Here is a 20,205-nt window from a genome sequence, read left to right as displayed (position 1 = left end):
TGCGTTTGAATGCTTGTTTTTCTTAAACACAGTAATTTAAAAAGACAGACAGACTTTCTTGCAGCTGCCATACAAAAGGTAACCATAACTGTAAGATTTTGGGGAGGAATGTTTTTCAATAAATTCTTCACTAATCACATAGGATAAAACTAGTGTGTGCAAAGCCATCTGCACAATTAAGAGTCTTAAAAAGGATTTAGATTATGTGTTAAGCTTCATGAAAGCTCTAAAGAGGGCTTCTGTAACAAATACACAAGAAGTCTAATCAAGAACTGCTAACAGATGAGAATCAGAAATTACTTCAGGAAACGTGAGACCTTACAGCTTTTGCTTATGGGCTTGCTGCAACATCTGGTCCATAGTATGAAGGCTGCATCAGGTCCTGACAAAATCGCACACAGTGGAGAACTGCAAAGAACTGTTCACACAGTCACTGAAAGACCAAGCACCTCGCGGCTGCTTTGCGCCAGACCCAAAGCAAAGATGTTACGCCACTGGAACACAGCCCACAGCTTATCAAGATGAGACTTCACAGCACCAGAAATAAAACATCTGCCACCACAAGTACTATCACCAGCCTCCTAGCCAAAAGGGCAATTACTTTTTCCAATAATTTCCAAGGATTTAGAAGTTGAATTTCACTCCAGTTGCCTACTGAACTCCATCGTAACCTCTTTTCACTGACTCCCTAGACTCCGGTCACTGTCTTCTCACTTTCCCTTCTGTTACTGCCTACTCTAGCTCTGGCAGTCAGCCCAATTTTTTTAAGCATAGTAGAACCTACTCAGCTTGTGATCTGCTTCATGTTCACCACTGTCATTGAAGGGTTCAGGGTCCTATAAACCTTCCTTCTGACATGCAGCAGGATTAGCACCAGGTTTTGCTTTGACTGATACCAATACTTAAAAAAATAAAAAAACCTTATGTGTATGAGCTATACAGAGAACATCAGCATAGGGAAGAAGTTGCTTATACAAGAGAGAAATCTTAATGTTCTATCCTGTATATCTGGGCTAAATGAATGTCTGTGTGGGCCTCTTTTCATCTGTTCTGTCTTTTGCACTGCAGTCTTCAAAGGACTACACCCTCTTCTAGTTCATACATGATTCAGTGGCTCTTCGTTCTGACTGAGATACCTATGTAGAACCAAAATGCAAACTTAATACATTAAGTTGAAGCATTTAAGCAGTCCTAATGGAGCTTTGGGACCATAAGCCACAGCATCTGGTACTTCAAACATTACTTTTAGTCACACTGGTCACATTTCAAACTTTTTTTTCCCTTTGTTCCACTGATGTAAATTAGAGAGCATCTTCTCAGTTCCAGTAATTAGTAATAAGTTCAGGGATTACATTAAAATGAAACAGCTGCACATGTGAAACTACATCAGTATTTGTCTGTAAGTCTGAAATCCTTCTCTAACTGTAATAACAAAAAGATTTTCAGTCAAAAAGACACAAGTCATCCATCAGTATTTCCTGAAACGTTTTAAAAGGTCATACCTGTTTTAATTATTTTAGATAGAGTAACTTGCAGGGAAGCAATATGATTTATCTGGAGCTCTCACTGATGAGTCAATTCCAACAAAAATTGCATCACTCTGTCCTGTCATGCATTAAACATTGCAATGCTACACTTCAGGATAAACTGGGCTTGAGACTTTTACTCCTAGCACAGTATCATAGTAATTTCCCTTTCGTTAACCTGCCATTAAGCAGAATGTTATCCACAGAACTATCACTGTATAGACCTGTAATATTTGCAGGGCTTGAGAAAATGTGGGAGGCATGCTCAGCAGACTGGTGCATGGTTCTAATAGTACCGCTTTCCTAATTCAATACCTTATCACTGGCCAGACTGCACCAAGGATGGAGGATAGTCCTTCCGGACACATCACAAATCAAGGCACTCTCCAACTGTCAGATTTAACAACTTCTCTCTGTATTAAAGGAGCTGGTACTACTGAAAATAAGGAGTCCTCTCTCAAGAGATACTACCATCAGGTACAAATGTTTGAAGCGTGGTCCCAGCTGGTTTGTGCAAGGAGTCTACTGCTGTGTGCTTGGCACTCCCAGAACGCAGTCAGTGACAGGCACAGAAGCCTCTCTTTGATCCACAACAAACCTGCACAGAAGACTGATATCAAACTACTGAGCTCACGCTAGGTCTAGATATGAACGCTCCTGCATGAAGTCGGAACAGAGAGAAAGAGTAGAGTTACTCACCAGCACTATTTAGCTAAACATGGACCACTGAACAGGCATTTTCTTTTACTCTCTCCTCATCAGAGTACTGAACTTGAGCATTTCACCATATAAAGTGCTATTCTATGTTCCCATAACATTTGGATGTAGTCCAGTATTCACCAGCATTAAACTAGGAAATATCACAGCAAATTGTTAAATGTCTTCAGTTAGTTCCAGTACTTGTTACCTTCTACACTGCCTTGCACAGAAATACAGCACTATGTGATGAGACATATAAATTTTATAAATCCTTACTAAAATGGAGATTTGCTGTATAGATTTTTAAATGATACTTAGGAGAAACTATCATTTTATCAGGACTCCAAGTCCTAAACCTTGTCAGGTACTTTAAAACGTTACTATGATATTACCAGTACCTTGGATTAAAAGTAAAATGTCAAAAATACAATTTAGCCTTATTAAATGTTTGTTTGTAGGTTGCATTTTTTTTTTCTGTCTTGGATCTAGATCATGGAATTTGATAAATTGATCTAGTTCTCAGCTTCTCATCTTTTTCATGACTCAAATGATGTAACCTGTCAGATGAAAATACTGAAAGAAAATTTTTATTATCACATTCATTGGAAAATGTAATATTTTTCTGGACTTCTCCATGACTGAAATGAGCAAAAAAGAATGGTTTTCCTTTTTTTACGTAAAATTTATGTAAAATTTATAAAGAAATCTAAAATTATTCTTAAACTGACCTGACAAGCGTCTGTATTGTCTGATGGAATTTAACAGAATGGAAATTGATGAACAGTACACAGTTCAGTTAAAAGAACATTTAGAAAATTGTTCTGTCACTGAAATAAGAGCAAATGATAATCTGAGTTGGCATAAACAAACTTTTGCAAAAAAACCTTACTAAATCAAATATGTGAGCTAGATTTTAATTATGTCTTACTAGCATTGTCCTTGATATACTAAAATCTATTTCTTTCACATACTGCAAGATAAAACCATGAGTCTTTTCTGACTTTTTTGATATCAAGCAAACTGCAGACCTCAACTTTCTCTCTCAGAACACAGTGGGAATTTTGTCATTTTTTTCCATGGAAAAAGAATCAACTCAATGCACCAGCATGCAGAAGTAAAGTAACCTGATTAGACCTCCACATTACTAGCAGATTAAGCAATAATAATCCCTTGCAACGGGGAATTCAGACCCAAATTAGCTCTCTGGGAGATCCAGGCTTGCTATAGAATTTTTACTTTAGCTTCAGGCCTGCATTCAGAAATGCTGGCACAGGGAGATAAGACTTGCAATGCCCCCACTGACCAAACTTGCAAGCGTTTGCAGTAAGACCCAAAGGAACTTCATTAGTCAAATCACCAAACAACACATTGAAAAACTTCACTGCACGTCCTTTTCTCACAGTATTTTTTGTATGGAATGGCTAGTAAGGGAATTGTCCTGCTTCTGTTCAACACTGCTGCTCCTCTTCACCATTACACTGGAAATGAATTTTATGTCGGGCTCCTTCCGATGCACCTCTATCAGACAGATCTGCATGCCAATCCACATATAAATACCTTCTAGAAGAACACTGTAGAATTACACTCTTGGCAGTGTAATACCAACAAACAATTACAAGTTACAAGGCTGGAGATTTTCCCAACATGCAGAGAAAAACAGGCACCAAAAAAACCCCCTCACTAACGGATTTGAAAGTATAATGAGTACAGCTGCCCCATGTTCTTGGAAATTCATCACAAACCTCTATAAAAAGCCATTTGTAAGGCAATTTGATGTTTAAAACATCCCACAATACTATTGCAACGACTGATATAACTAAGTATTAACATACTTCTATCTGTTTTACCAACATAAATTGGAACACAATAATTCTTACATTGCGTTTCTTCTTAAAACCAGCACTACCCTCTGAAAAGGAAAGCAATAAATATTCTTTTGCAACACAGTGTACTTTTTTCTTTTGTAATCTTCTTTTTACTTCTGATGGAAACACAGCAATTTGACAAAATTATTTACATTTCATTTTTAATGCATTACAAATAAACCTCAATATGTTTTTAGGTTCAATGTTTGCCTTTGAAGGGATTAAAGAGATCAATGTTCTGTTCTTCAGAGCACTGCGTTCTTCCCTGAGGAAGCAGTTACATACCAACGTGCTGCTATGAGGGCGGCAAAATGCAATAAAAAACTCCAGCCAGTTCACATCACTATAATCTCAGCTTTGGAAGTAGATTGTGCCAGTGCAGTGTACCAGCCCAGTCCCACAAGCTATGTTCCTGCTCACCAGATCTTCCCTTTGACTCCCAGTGAAGAAAGCAGTGTGGTTAAGCAGAGGACATGGAACTAAAAGTCAGGATTCTCACCGTGACACACGTCCATAAGAGATCTTTATTGAAATTCATGCCAAATGTTTCAGTCTGTATGAAATCACTGGAGGAAAATCACATGCAAAAGTGAAGAAGAGGAGCCTTTTGCACCAAAAGGAAATGTACAAAATGCAACTCAAATACAAGTCTACAACCTGGGAAGAAGAAGCATGATGGGAACAACCAATACAGAAAATGAAAACTGACGTTTTAGGAGCAACGGACTGCTGTAACTCTGCAAAAAAGGAATCTGTGCAGACAGGATGAGGGGAATATCTAGTGACCACCATACTTGAGTGAAAAAGAGAGGAAGAAGACTGCAGGAGCACACCAGTCTTCGTGTGAGTACTGTGACTGTGAAGAATGGCTATCGCTGCGGGAATCTGTGTACAGATAATTATTTCAGGAAGAGTTACAGTGTGTTACAGTACTCATTGCACAGGCTGAATTACTGCTGCAATGCAGCATTGTGTTCTTTGGCGGAAATACACACCATAACCTTTTTGCCTAGTCAAGCCCACCTCTATCTATGAACTGAAGGAAGCATTACACTGCTCTTCAGCGTGAGCTACATGATCTAGCATTTTCCCTACCTAGTTTAATACAGCCTGTCAGTAAGATATAGATTCAATAGGTGCTGAACTCAATTGCAATTAAAGATAATTATATTTTATACAATTATACTTGCATTACCATGTCTCTGGAAACATCACTGAAGAATGTAAAAAAATCCATTACACATTCATGAATGACGCTAAAAAAATAAGAGCTCTGTGAGCTATGGAAGACTTAAACACATTCGAAAAATGATTTTATTCTGGTGTCTACAACAGCATCATTTATACTACAGCAAAACTATTTCAAAATGCAAGACTAAATTCAGACCTGCTGCAGATACAGGTAGTTATACAGACTCCAATGACATTGCATCACTTTCATATTGCTGGGGAATTCGTTCTCCATTCCTACAAAATTTTATTCATGGCTTTATCCTACAACAAAACCCTGCTCCTTAAGTTTTAGCTACAGGAGAACACTTCCTACTATTACAGAACCAACACAATAAATGGACAGAACCCGCCAAGTTTCTTTCTCAGGATTGTTCATTATCAGTAGACTTGATCTTAACAGCCTGTATGACTACTGCCAGATCACTGGCCCAATAGAAACATCTACAGACAGAATGTTACAACCTAGAGCTCTTAAATGTCAGTTTTTCTTTCCACTGCACATAATTTCTAAAGAATTAATTTGCCTTACTGTAGTTTCTCACTTCTGCTTTCACAGAAGTGAATTTTTTTTCTCAATATTTTCTCCTCACAAATCAACCTCAGTGAAATACTTCAGAGACTTAAAGGACGAGCTAACTTTAACCTATTAAAATGGAGAAAATGCATCACTTATTCAGCAGTCTTTTCTTATATGTACTTTGTTGAAGGAACAAATTCAGTAGTTACCACTCCTTCAAGTGAAGTAATCTCAGCAATTATGAAGAAACTCTACCTCTGGTTGGTCAAACTCAAAAGGTACAACTGCAGACAACTTGAAACAAAATCTCCATATTTTAAGCTCACCATATATAAGATACAAGAGAGGCCTGAGTTTATTGTACAATTTTATCACACTTCTCAAAAGAGAGAGGCTATAAAAGTATATTTAATATTTCAATAATGTATTAAAAGTTATTTATTTGAGTTGCAAAAATCAATTGCTGAAAATTAGGCATTACCGGATACATAGTTGCCCCAAGACCCTAATTCCCTGACCTCTGTGCTTTAGAATGGATCAATAAGTAAATCATGTTGTCCTTGGGAAGAATTTATGTGATTACTTCTTCCTCTGTGTTTTTTATATACAAGCAAAAAGCCAGACTGGACACATGGGTTAGCAGAAATCTTACTTCTCATCGCATCTGACGATTTGATTTCATTACATGAATCATGCTTTCAAGTTATGTTACAATAAATGCCCATGTCTTTAGAAAGATAACTATTAATACCAATTCCACTACTGAAAATCAAACAAATGTAAATGCGTATTACAGTTTTCATCCCTTCTCCATTTTGGCTTAAGGAGAACATGCTGAATTATTAATATTGCAGTACACACTTCTGACACTTGAAATGCATAACTATCATTAGCCAGCAGCAAGAAACTCTTTTCCCAAAATGGGAAATACACTACTGACACCATGACTCAAGGCACTGTTGTCCACAGCATTCCACAAACTTTTTTTTTGCTTTCTCCCATTCAAAGAAGGAATCCCTAGCCTTAGGAGTGAAGCGTAAGAATGCAGAGCTCTTTTTCAATGTAGGCTTATGGGAAACTCAGTCCACTTACTGCCACTGCCTAATGCAACTGTTCTGGCAGTTAACACTGCATTTTCACACCACTTTTTACTGTCTTGCCAGGATTTCTGGCCCTTCAGTACAATAGTATTTGGTTGTTCTTTGTCAATGACACTTTTTTTCCTAAATTATTTAAATATGTTTCCTGAGTAATGGCAAGGTTGCTTTGAATCAATTTTCAAGGACAAATGGAGTTGCCAAAGTTTTAATTTGCCACCTGCTGATATGTCAAAGTTATTCTGCAACTGAGAATGCAGAGATATCTAAAGTCATATGGAAAAGCAGCTACCATTGCTATGCTGATCTACAAAATTTGGGAGCAAAAATTGTTCTTCCAAAATCAACAGCTATTCTGTCTTTTAATTAAGAATATTACTCATGGAGATGAGTGAAATGGTCAAAACAATGGAAAGTAGTTGTGAAAAGAGATAAAAATGTCCTTAATGTTGTGTGCACTTCTGGTACACTACTCTACAGAATTACCAAAAAAAATCTTCCCAAAAAGATTCTAACACAAATACTTCAAGTGGTAATCCCATACCACTTGACCAGTGACTATTCCTTAACAATGTAATCTAAATCAAAAGGAATAGCTGCCATGAGTAGATTGTGTTTCTGAATAATCTGTGATTTTCTGACTAATTAAGCATGTGAAAATTTTTGTGCACGTGGGTTTTTTCAACATGGAAAAAAGACAACTGTAGGAATGACATGAAAGGTCAACAGGAAAAAGATTATGCTACAAAACTAGTTTTGAGATGCCTTGGCAGTTTCACACACCCAGTTTTCTGTATTGGTGATACATCTGAACAGCTATGAAATGGTTTGGTTTTTTCATGCACAGATCAAAACCAATGGGATTTTTTGTTCTTGAATCAGAAGTGCAGAGCTGATCCTAAAGGGAGTGTCTGATACGCACTGCATGAAGGCTGTGATTCTATGGTTATCTTAATATGGAGTGTGGGTAGACAAAAAAAAACTTGTATATTAGCCAAAACAAAATTAAGCAATCTTTCCTAATTATTTCTCATAGTTTCCTTTCTAATGTGATGCTGATAATGGGAAATATACTGCTAAATAGAAAGAAACTGATTACGTTGCCATCGGTTTTTAAACAGATGGAGAAAGCTGCCTGTGTAAGACATCCAGCGTACATTTATATGACATCAGATAACAAAATCTTTACTATATTTACACTTTTCTTTGTAGGGAGAAAATTGGGTCCATATCCTATGGTATGCCACAGTGACACACAGATGGTAACATACTATTTAAATTTATTAGGCTTATCTTAGAAAGCAACACTACAGCAGTAAGCTTGTTACGTAGCAGTATCACAGGGAAAGTAAAATAGTTGATGATAATGTGGTCTTTAACAAGTAAAAGAAAGTGTAATTTACTGAAATGTTTGAAATCCATCACAGCTCTCATGCGTGCCAGGTCAGTGTGACTGTGCAGACATATTACAATCATCTCATTTACTTCCACAACAAAAGCAATGCCTTGCTAAGAAATTCCAGTTCGCTGCAACACCAGCAAAACGAGACCAAAACCAGGCAATATGGGCACAGAAAATTAGAAGGATTAATAAGCAAATCGAAGAGAAAAAGAATTAATAAGAGAACACTGTAGGTATGAATCTACCCTGTGGACACGTCGTAGTAGACGGCGGGCTGCAACCATCAAAACCCCGCACAGAAAATAAACCCAAGTGGCACAGAGGTTGGGAGAAGGTGCTCATTACCATACCCACCCAAACATGGCTGACACCGGGGCGCCCCAGCCCCCGGCCCCCGGCGGGGCGAGAGACGCGAGCGGCGCTGGGAGGCACCGAGCGGCCCCGCCGGGCGACGCCCACGCTCCGCAGCAACAATGCAGCGGCCGGGCCCGGCCCTGGCCCCGCGGCACATGGTGCGGATGGAGCCCGCGGGCCGCTGCCGCTGGTAGCCGGCTCTCTCAGCAGCCGGCCCGCCCTGCTCTCCCCGGGCTCGGCCGTGCGGCGAGGCACATCACCGCGGATGCTCCCGGGGGGAGGCAGCCCGCGCCCCCGCTCCTCCCGGAACACGCGCCACACAGGCATCTGGCATGTTTTACGCAACACACGGGAGATGAATGAAATTTCTTTCACTCAGAAAAAGATAGAAGTTCCTCGCCCTTACCAACATATACATACCAATAATAATAAAAACGCTGATTAAAAGAGCCCCGTACATCCTTTTAACCTACCGCCGAGTTAGAAGGCACGGGCGGCTTCTAACCGGCGCTTGCTATTGTTTCCCGAGGGGCCGGCTCTCTCCCCGCCAGCCAGAGGCTGGCGCCAGGGCGAAAGGGTGGGCTGGGGGGACCCCGACCCGCAGGAAGGCGGACACCGGGCGGACAGGAACCCCCCGCACATGCTGCCTTCTCCCGCCCGGCGACACACGCGAGGCGGCCGCGCTCCCCCCGCCGCCCCAGCCGCACGGCAGGGCTGGGAAAGCGCGGGCCGCCCCGCGCACCCACGCTCAGCGCCGAGCCGAGCCGAGCTGTGCCATGCCGTGCCGTGCCGAGCAATGCCGAGCCGTGCCGAGCCGAGCCTTACCTCCGCCCGCCGGGCGCCTGCTGCGGAAAGGGGGGGCCGGGTGCCCCCGCGGGCGCGGATGGCGAGCGGGGCCGTGCGGGCGTGGGGCTCAGCGGCGGGCAGGCGGTGGCAGCCACATGTGCCCAACCCTCACTGCGGCGGCGTTTAAAGACAGACATAAAAGCGGCGGGGGGAGAGGAAAGGGGAGGGCAGCGCCGGGCGGGGGGAGCCGCACCTCCTGACGCAGGGAGGAGCGCCCACCCACCCGCCTGCAGCAGCATCTCTCTGCTGGAGGCGGGCGGGAAGGCAGACGCGGCAGCGAGAGGACAGGGAGGGAGGGTGCCTCGTCCCCGCCACCGTGCCAAAATCCCCGCGGCCACGCTTAAGCACTGCGGGGGCACCATTTCTATCTTCATCTTCGTGCCTTGCCGCCTCTGTGCCCAGAGTCGTGACGGTGCCCAGGTGCCTGGTGCACGGCTGCGAGCGGCCCGCCCTGGCCTTCCTGCCGCTGGGTAGCGGCGTGCGGGCGGGGGGGGCCTCCGGGGCGGCCTGGAGGCGGGAAACAGGCACACAGGTGGGAGCTTCCTTGGGGAACACGAAGGTTTTGAAAAGAAGGATTAGTGGGAATGAGGGCTGTGGGACCCAGGAAGGAAGAGAGGTCGGTCGGAGGCAGGGGGGCGGCCGCAGCGAGTACACCTGTGCGCTGGAGGCCGGCAGGCGGCTGGGAGAGAGCTCGGGCGCTCAAGGGATGGAGAGGGACGGTGAGAAGAGCGGAAGGCAGCGAGCAGCCCCGTGGTGATGGTGCACGGGTCTTGTAGCCCTGACTCCAATAGTTGCTTCAGTTGCAGGAAGGTGATGATTCGCTTCAGCGCTTCCCCTAAAGTGTCATTCAGTGTTCCCTACCCTTCCGTCAGTTTTTTCTCCGCTTGCATTTCTCTTTGGGGAAAGAAAAAAAAAAAAAAAAAAAAAAAAAAAAAAAAAAAAAGAGAGAGGAAAAAGCAGATCGACCCTGCCTAGCGAGGAAGACTTGTAGCAAAGAGGAGGAAATGAGCTGTTCAAAGGCGCGGCAGGCAGGTGGGAGAGGCACATTGGCTCTGCTGAGCACAGGCACGACCGAGTGGAGAATGGACTGGTTCTGATGTTCGCTGTGTGAACAATTCCTGCAACAGCTTCACTTAACATGCTAACATGTAACCTTGTTACACCTCGTGAATCAAGGAGAAATTTTCCTTCCGAGTAGGGAAGATAGTCTGCCTAGACGTTTTGCATTCATCTTTCACTTGGAAGCCTGTGATACAAACTTATTTTCGTTTCAGCTTCGTTATTAAAAGTAATTAATCACAGCATTGTGCATTTCTTGCTAATGGTGCTAGTTCACTTAACTAATAATTTCCACAATGTATTTCAATTATGTATCAAAACAGCCCTGTAGACAATAGATTTTATACTCACTGATCGAATATTGTTTGCAGCTCAGGAGAAATGAGCTTGCCTTGAGTAAGTTTCTAACTGTGAATTCAGTTTCTTTTATACTAAGTACTAAGAGGAGGAATTTGTGCTTTCATTTGCCAGATCATGAGTGATACTTTTATTTAGTAAATTAACTAGTTGTGTTATCAGTTGATTGCGTAGTTAATTGAAACAGGAAGAGGCAATTTCTTGATCCCTTTAAATTCTGTGTACCGTTAATGATGACTTTAGATCTGAGGTAGGGAGCTACACACACAGACACAGAGAAAGCCTCATTTGCTTGTCAGACTCTCCAAGTGTCTGCTTGTGACTCAGGAGATATGAGGATAGAGAAAAAAAATCTAAGTGGAAAGCAAGAAATACCAGCAAGACAAAAATCGTTATCCTAAAAAGCAAAGCCCAAATGCTGATGTATAAAAGTTCTACACCATCAAACCTTTAGAGAAAACAAAAATGCAGAAGGAGAGAAAATGACTGGAAGAAAAGCAGTTATGCCAATTTTATTTTTCTGCTAGGTTTTGCTATCTTGTAACTTGTGTTGAGATTTTAAATACCATGAGTTGGAAGAGACCCACAAGGTTCATCGAAGTCCAAAGTCCTGGCTCTGCACAGGACAGCCCCTCACACATGTGCCTGAGGGCATTGTTTGAACACTTCTCAAACTCTGTCAGGTTTGGTGCTGTGACCACTTTCCCAGGGAGCCTGTTCCAGTGCCCAGCCACCCTCTGGCTGAAGAGCTTTTCCTGTATCCAACCTAAACCTCCCCTGACACAACTCCAGGCCATTCCCTCAGGTCCTGTCACTGGGCATCACAGAGATCAGTGCCTGCCCCTCCTCTTCCCCTCATGAGGGAGTTGCAGACTGCAGTGAGGTCTCTCCTCAGTCTCCTCCAGGCTGAACAGACCAAGTGATCTCAGCTGCTCCTCATACGGCTTAACCTCAAGGCCCTTCACCATCCTCATGTCCTTGCTCTGGACACTCTCTGAGAGCTTAATGTCTTTCCTATATTGTGGTGCCCAGAACTGCACAGAGCACTGTGCCGCAGAGCAGAGCAGGACAATCCCCTCCCTTGCCCATCTGGCCATGCTGTGCCTGATGCCTCCCCAGGACAGGATTGGCCCTCCTGGCTGCCAGGGCACCACTGGCTCCTGTGTAACTTGCCATCCACCAGGACCCCCAGGTCCTTTTCTGTGGGGCTGCTCTCCAGTATTTCATTTCCCAGTCTGTCCATACTTCCAAGGTTGTCCCAGCCCAGGTGCAGAATCTGGCACTTGGGCCTTTTGCGTGCAAGTATCGTTAATATTCTCAGTGCATAGAAGTGACACTTTTTAACATGCTGGGTAAATGGGGAATTAGTATTGCATTTTGCACCTTTTGAATCTGTCACTGTTGTTAATATTCTCTCTTTGTCTTAATGTTAGCTCATTGAGTTTTACCTTAAGATATTGCACTCCAGAATATATAAACTGAGTGATATCAGTAATTACTAACTATACTAGTTCATGTAAGAAACAGCCATTCCTATTTTTTCCATATTTTTCAAAAAGCTTAATGATCTAGTAATTTTAAATCACTTATGATCCTTTTCAACATAAAATTTTTATTTATATTTTATGAAATATAGCCTCTTTGGTTAAGAACTGTAGTAATCTATTCAATAAAACAAAAATATGCTTTGCTTCCAACAGTAGCACTAGGATTAATTTAAAAAGCAGAGTAAAGATGTTTTATAAAAGTTGCCTATTGTCACTGATTTTATGATAATGAAGATGTTGAGGAACTTCAGCTGAGCAGAACAAGTCTGCACCGACAAGTCACTGTGACTTCTTATTGCTGCATCATTCTGGCTGCTCTTAGTTCTCTAGGAGATGGCATCTGGTCAAGATTCTGAAGGAGATTTTGCCTCATTGCTCAAGACACAAATTATCCTTTTGGACATAGCAAGCATAGTAAGCATGGATTTCCTGACTGCAGTGCCTGTTTTTGTCTTCTGGAAACACTGAGAAAAACACCTTATTCTTCTCACACTGAGGCAAATCAGAGTACATTGCAAGCATTGGGCCAGTACAGAGATTAAAATATTCAGTTCCAGGAACAGTGTCAATTGTGGGTACGGTTAGTTAGGGTTTGAGGTATGTGTTTGAAATTTAATTTTCACTAAATTGAAAGTTTAGTTGTAATTAATGGAATAGTATAGTGACAATAATTTCTTTAGCAGAATAAATTAAATAACTACCTTATTTTATTTACAGAAGAAAGAATTACCATTAAAAATATTCAGAGAGATACAGAGTATCATGTAAAGTATAAGTGTAGCCATAAATGTATGAATTTTGGTTTTGAAGATAATACAGAAACTACTGCTTACTAAGGAATACTTCCATGTTATGTTCATCTATTTTGAGAACCTCAAAATCTATATTCTCCTTTGAAATCCAGTGCTTACCATAAAGTCATAGCAATAAAATCATACCCAGGGGAAGTTCTAAACCCCAAAATTCACTGAAGAAAAAGATTATAGGAACTCAAAACTCTGCATGAGTTAAAAATAATTTCCTCTTATGATGTGTTCCATCTGAGATGATGATTTTCCAGAAAAGTGTTGGGAATTTATTTTTTAAATAAATTAATACTTCTAAGATAGGATGAAACAAGTAGGAGCTATTATTTCAATTACTACTATTCAGAATACCATGTAAATAACAGAATCTAATATTAAGACAGAAGAAGAGCAGTTATTTTCAGAAATCCCCAAAAGACTTTTACAGATTTAATTAATGATTTCTGTGACAGCAAGGAGTAAAAAGAATAGGATGTTCAATTGCAAGCCATCCATGAGAGATACTTAAAGTGTATTTAGGCAATTGTAGACCACTGTGTCACATTTTGAATATTATACTGAGGTCTCAGTTCAGAATGGCCTTCATGTTAAGTTCCTACCTAAAAGTGCACATGATACTCAGAATTGTTCCTTATATTTGAGCTAGGTAATTATTTATTTTTTTTTAATATAAAGTTTTGCTATACTTTGGGGTTTTTTATTATTGCATGAAGAGGTGAGCCAGAATGGACTCCTAGTCTCCTCAAAATAAATTCTAAAATTCATGGATCTAGGATAACGGGAGATGTGATAATCTGTACATTGCATGAAGAAAAGTGGTTTAAAGAAAAGTTGCAAAATGTCTCTAACTGGTGTCTCATGAGATTTCAGAGCAAGCCAGTTTGCCAGTATATTTTAACATATGTCCTGTGATGACAGGATTCTGGGCTGAGAAAATCCAAGCATATTTCTTAATCCCAGGACTGGCAAGGGCAAATGCAAGGCTCCACTAATGTATGCAATCCTGTGAGTCATCACTGCCCACAGAAGCTATCGTTCTCTACTTGTAGCTTAATAACTGGGTTAGTCTATAATAATATGAAATCTATGTTAGATTCTGCCCATGTCTTACACACACTGTGTCATTTTTAGTTATTGATGGGCAAGGGTGGAAATTTTTTTCTCCTGCATGGAATTTCCTTTAAAATCTGTGTACAAGGGACTTCCATATGCTTCAAGGTGAAGCCTTTATGAATCAACCATAACTTGGCCTTTCTGTCAAAAGACACAAGCAATTCATGTGAAATAATTTTATTTTAATATATTGCAGCCATAAAGCAATGAGGATATGTAAGTAATAAGATATATAAGATTATAGTACATTAATAGAATTAGAATTTAATTGTTGGCTATCAGTTAAGGCCAGGGAATGAGGATCAGGATGTGTGTTTCATACATGGGACTAAAAGACTGGAGGGGACAACTGGCATTAGCCAATCTAGTTCTGTGATATCCTAGTTAACCTGCCTGTGTAAACCTGTCCCTATATTTATCATGTTCATTCTTAAAACTACTTAGGTTTCACCACAGCATCTTGCTGAAGTTTCCCTAGAACTTCTCTCCTGCAATTGTTTGAAACTCTCTTTGAACAGTCACAGCCGATTCATCACTATTTTTTTCTTGTGTCAAAAGGTTTTTAAACTTATTTCTGCCTTTCTATTTTATGTATCATGCATTTTTGGAGGGTAGCTCAGTTGTTCCCTCCCTTTGTTTTAGTAGGATATAAAACTGAGGGTTTTTAGAGCAATGAAAGATGATACAAAACTAACCTCATGCATATTAGTCATGCATATCATGAAATGATACTAGCTTGAGTCTAAAAAGGAGCAGGCATGTAATAGTTTACTCCAGTATCATGACAAGAAGTGTTATTCCTGAGTTAATCTATTACATCTGTGTGAAACAACAAGTGTAGCACAACATAGCACAGTACAGTGCCCATGTAGTACAAGTTGTTTCCAGTTACATAAGGACCAGAACAAAGGTCCACCTGGTCTGTCTTCAGCAGTGCAATATGCTAGGTGTTTACACAAAAGCATGAGGAACAGTGCAAGTATGACTGCTGATATTATAGCAGATGTTAATAAGTTTCCAACAACATTTTCATATAATTAAAAGAGAATACTAGTTTATTCAATAAAAATATGAATCTAGTGTGCATGAATTATCCTTAGCAAATCCATACAGGGCTTACCAATTTTTATTTCTCTTTGACTACTTTTCTTTCAATTTGATTGAAAAATCAGCATATGATTGAAGTCAAATGAGTAGTCTGTTTATCTTAAATATACTTATTTCCAGACATATTTATAATTCTTAACTTTTTCATTGTCAAAAATTACTAAGGAAAGTCTTAGAAACATGTATTAGAATCTATCATGCGTAGTATTTCTTGGTATTCTGGGATGGAAATAATTTGGCTTTTTCCTCCCTTAAATGTCTGGCTATACTTCCAGAAATTGAAGTTTTATTGTTGAGAATTGCTCAATTTTAATCATTCTCATTAGTGAAGCTGCCTTTGCCACCAGGAGTTACACCACCAATTTTGCTTGAAGATTCTAGCAAGCTCTCTAAAATTTTGCATATTTTAGTTAAGGACACTCTGTACTTACTGCGTGTCCCAAACTTCTGTAATAAGTTTCTGAAGTTCTTCCTCTTGGCTCCTCTGAAAACAAAAATGTTAGTTATAGAATTACTTAACCTCTATGCTTATGTAGGCCAAGTTCAAATTTGCAATGGTGTCTTTAGTTTGGACTAGAAAAATTAATAATTCCTTCAAATATCAAACTAGCTCACTCATGAAAATCTGCTGCTGTTTTGGGGTATTTTTGTTAGGTTTGGTTTTAGGAGATCTGGTTGGTTGGTTGGTTTTTCTATACTAAATGCAAAAGTACATATTGGTGTATCACAATAACTTCACAGACATCATTTACCTTTAGATTCCTCTGGGAGGATGTGATAAGTTTGTTTGCGAATTCCTGTTCTGTCCAGCATCTGAAAAGAAGAACCTTAGTTTAGACCAGACTCCTAATTTTGAGGAAGGTGAAAAAGTTTCATTTCTCACCCAGGCATTTTACATAGGTAGAGATATGAGATCCCAAGTTGTTAAATTGGTGTCATTATGACAGAAATATTTTGACATGAGTTTAAGATTCAAGCTAACTAGTTGTACACTTTGACTGAATCCATATTATTAGAATTTGTGATGAAGAAAGGTTTGAAAATGACAGTGTTTGAATGACAATTTACTTCTAGGCTATATAAAAATGCTAGTTTAAAAATAGCAAGCTGTGGAAAAATTGACTTTGGATTCTAGCTATTATTTTGCATCCTATGTATTATATTAATATGGCTATTAGAAAGAGACTATTATGATTCAATTTGGGCATAAAACTTTCTCAAATTATATTTTTCTGAATATGCATTTACAAATGCTAGAAATTTTTAATTCTTATTTGCCTGAAAATAAGCACTGTTTTCTGTACACAGGAATCAACATAAGCAATATTTACACTGATGATATTGTAGGATGTTTCTTTACAGAATAATCTAATTTGGTTTCCCCTTACTGCTAGACAAATGATGTATCAAGGAATTGATGTTGTTTTGCTAAGAATTTTCTTTGAAATGATACCTAGACCTTGAAGAGTCATTTTAGCAATGTAGTTTAAACTTTCAAAATGAGAGACATTCAGCTCTACAGGGCTTGTGAGTCAAAAGAAAGCCTTAAAAGCAATTTTCAAAGGTGATGGTGAAATTTGTAGGGACTGGGGTGCCAGACCAAGGTTTGGAGACTGTGGAGACCTAGTTAGATTAGTTCTTTTTTCCATGCTGTTGCTTGAGCTTGGACATTACTCTGCACCTGAGAGCAGCATGGGGTGTTCTACTGGGGAAATGAAATCACAAACTGATGAGTAGACTGTTAACTTAATTCTCTGCACATATGCTTTTATGATACTGTCTGTTTTACACTGTTCAGGCCTATGACAGCTGGGATTGATCCTATTCTTAGTAAAGTCAATGGCAAAATTTCCATGGTAAGTAGCAATTAGTTTCCCAATCACTGACAGTGTTAAAATACACATGAACAAAAGCTTTACTTTGCTGCAGGTATGAACTAGCAAGAAATAACTCCCCAGAGTAAGAGAAGTAGGCAGGAATGTGCTCCACAGCCATGAGTGCCTCTGGGCAGACAGACACAGTACTTGTAAATTCTGCTGCTTTGTGCACCAGACTTGCTTTAAGCCAAAAGTTCTCTGGAAGTCAGCACATAACCAGCATTTCAAGTGCTAACTGATTGAGAAAGTTTGTCAAGATTGATGTCTGTATAATCATATACTAAGTGAAGTTTATGATTAAAAAGACAGAAAGCTTCCTCATATTTACACATTTTATTCACAAAATAGTATGTTCAAAGTAATGAATCTCTTGCAAATATGTACAAAGAGACGATAAATGCTGGATGCATTTCATGAAAGCACCGGTTAGAAAGCTGATTTTCCTGGTCTCTTATCTTTAAAATGCAGTGTCCCTATTTAAGCATGATGAATGAGGACAAGACCCTGCAAAACAAGCCTTGTCTAGTTCGTAGTTCTGATATCATTGTTTAATCAATGAAAAGGGTGGATTTTGTTTTAAAAGGTGAAAATACATAGTGGATTTCTTAAGGGATCCCAGCGAAAAAGCATGCAGGTAGTATTATTTAACCTGTAAAAGTAAACTGAATATGAACAATTAAACTTTAGATCTTTATTATGAGAAATGCCGATTCATATTGAGGGCAGACAGTTACAATCATGTTTACCCAATAGAACAGATAAATGCTACTAAATTCAACTAGTATTTTTCTAGTTGTTTTACAGAGGATTATGTGTTTTCAAAAGCTTTTCAGAAATCTGTCAAAATCTGGAAAAAAAATTGAGGACAGAGTGTCTTGCTAAACAAATAAACTCATTAATATGCCAAAAGTTGAGAGGATGAGGCTGGGTACATCAAGGTGGCAACTTGAGTGTTGTGTAATTTTGGCAGCCAGATTCATATATGTGTAAGAGCTCTGGTGCTTGCTGGAGGATTAGCACAAATCATGGATTTGGAGAAGCAGCAGCAACAAGAGTCCAGCTGGGAATTTAGTGAACGAGTCAAGAGTGGAGTATGTTGAAGAAGGTGATATAATTTAGCAAGTAAAGTTCTTCAAATATATATTTCCATGTTTCCACTGTTGTGTAAGTATAAGGTCACTACTCAGACCCCACTTTTATTCTCTTCTGTGACAATATTGGGGAAAAAGCACCAAGAAAGTGGATACATCATCCTTTAGACCAGAAAGGAGGTCCAGAATTTAATTTTCAGCTGCCAGGTTCAAGGTCCTGAACAAGGACTCTGGCAGGGTACACCCGTTCTGCATGCCATGGTAGCAAGTACAATGTTTCCCTTTGTGGTACCAAAGAAGGTAGTCACCTTCCTCACCTGTTTCCTCACTACTGACTCATAACATGTCTTTAGTGATCAGAAAAAAGTGGGGAAATGTTCAGTTTTTATTCAATAGAAATGGCATGCTCATTTTTTGAAAACAGAGAATTGTTAAAAACAAAAATTTAGAGACAAAGCTTTAAAAATCTTAGATCATTTAAAGCTGTTATTATTTCAGCCTAATTATTTTCTGAACCAGGAGAATATTTATGTATTTGACAATTTAAGGTTGTATTTAAAAGAGTAAATTATCTGTTGTCTAACTTCATTAAGCCAGCTCTCTTGTTCATGCGGTTTGAATTTGGCTAGGGTTGCAGTACAGTACATACTTGAGGGATTGGCATTAGAAACTAACTTGGGGTTGGAGGAGGGAATGGATGGCTTCAGACATTTTAGCTTTGCATATTTGTTTGCATATTAGTTTATAAAAAGAACTAAAGACAAATAAACAGATAATCTTGTTTTCGCTTTGCAGTGATTTAGCAGATTTTATGTTTCGGTTCTTTAAAAATTTCTCTCTTATACCTGAGCCAAGACACTGGAATCTCTTCTATGTCATCTCCTTTGATGTGAGAAATAGAAGGATTATAAATCATAAAATCCCAGCAAACAGAATCTGCTAAGTCCCTTGGAAAAATTGTGTAAATTAATTTGGATACACCACTGTGAAACCCAAACTGAAACAGCATTTGTTGTAGGAAGGAAAAAGAGAGAGCTCTCAGTACCTCACACCAGCCAAAGGAGGATAGCTATTTTGTGCAGAATGCTTGGTGGGAAAGTTAGCCACAGTTTTTACACAGATCAGCAGGTAAAGGGAAAAGTGGAAGGAAAGCGTTGCTACTAAGTGCTTCTGTATAAAATAAAACACCTGTGGCTCATATTCAAGTTCAAGGAAAACAAATGAACTAGTAAACGTGTAGTGTTTTAATTTAGCAAAAGGACTTTGTTTTACCATGGGGGAAGAAAGAGTGTGACTCTACATTCGCACTACTTAGATGGATAGTGCTTATATTACTCATCATCATACCATGTGCTTTTTTATTACAAGTCTGGCAGGAATAAGATCAATCATTCTACAAATAATGGACTAACATGAAAACAGCTTCGAAATGCAGTTCTTTTTGACCACCAGGTGTTCTTATCAGATAGTACTTATAAAAATACACATTTTTTTGCTGGAGCTGACATATATTCTCTTTCTGTAAGAATGTATTCATAATGTGTTCATCCACATGTACATGTGCATTTTCAGATATATACACATGGATATCTGAGGAGAGGGGTGGGGTATACATGCATACACTAACCTATGGATAAATCATATATTAGAAAGAGAGAATGAGAGAAAGGGGGTAGGGGGGAGGCAGAGACAGATGCATATCCATCTGT

Source organism: Poecile atricapillus, chromosome Z (assembly GCF_030490865.1).
Source record: "Poecile atricapillus isolate bPoeAtr1 chromosome Z, bPoeAtr1.hap1, whole genome shotgun sequence".
In the NCBI taxonomy this organism is placed as follows: domain Eukaryota; kingdom Metazoa; phylum Chordata; class Aves; order Passeriformes; family Paridae; genus Poecile; species Poecile atricapillus.
The sequence above is the reverse complement of the archived record's forward strand: the minus strand, read 5'-3'. Positions refer to the sequence as shown.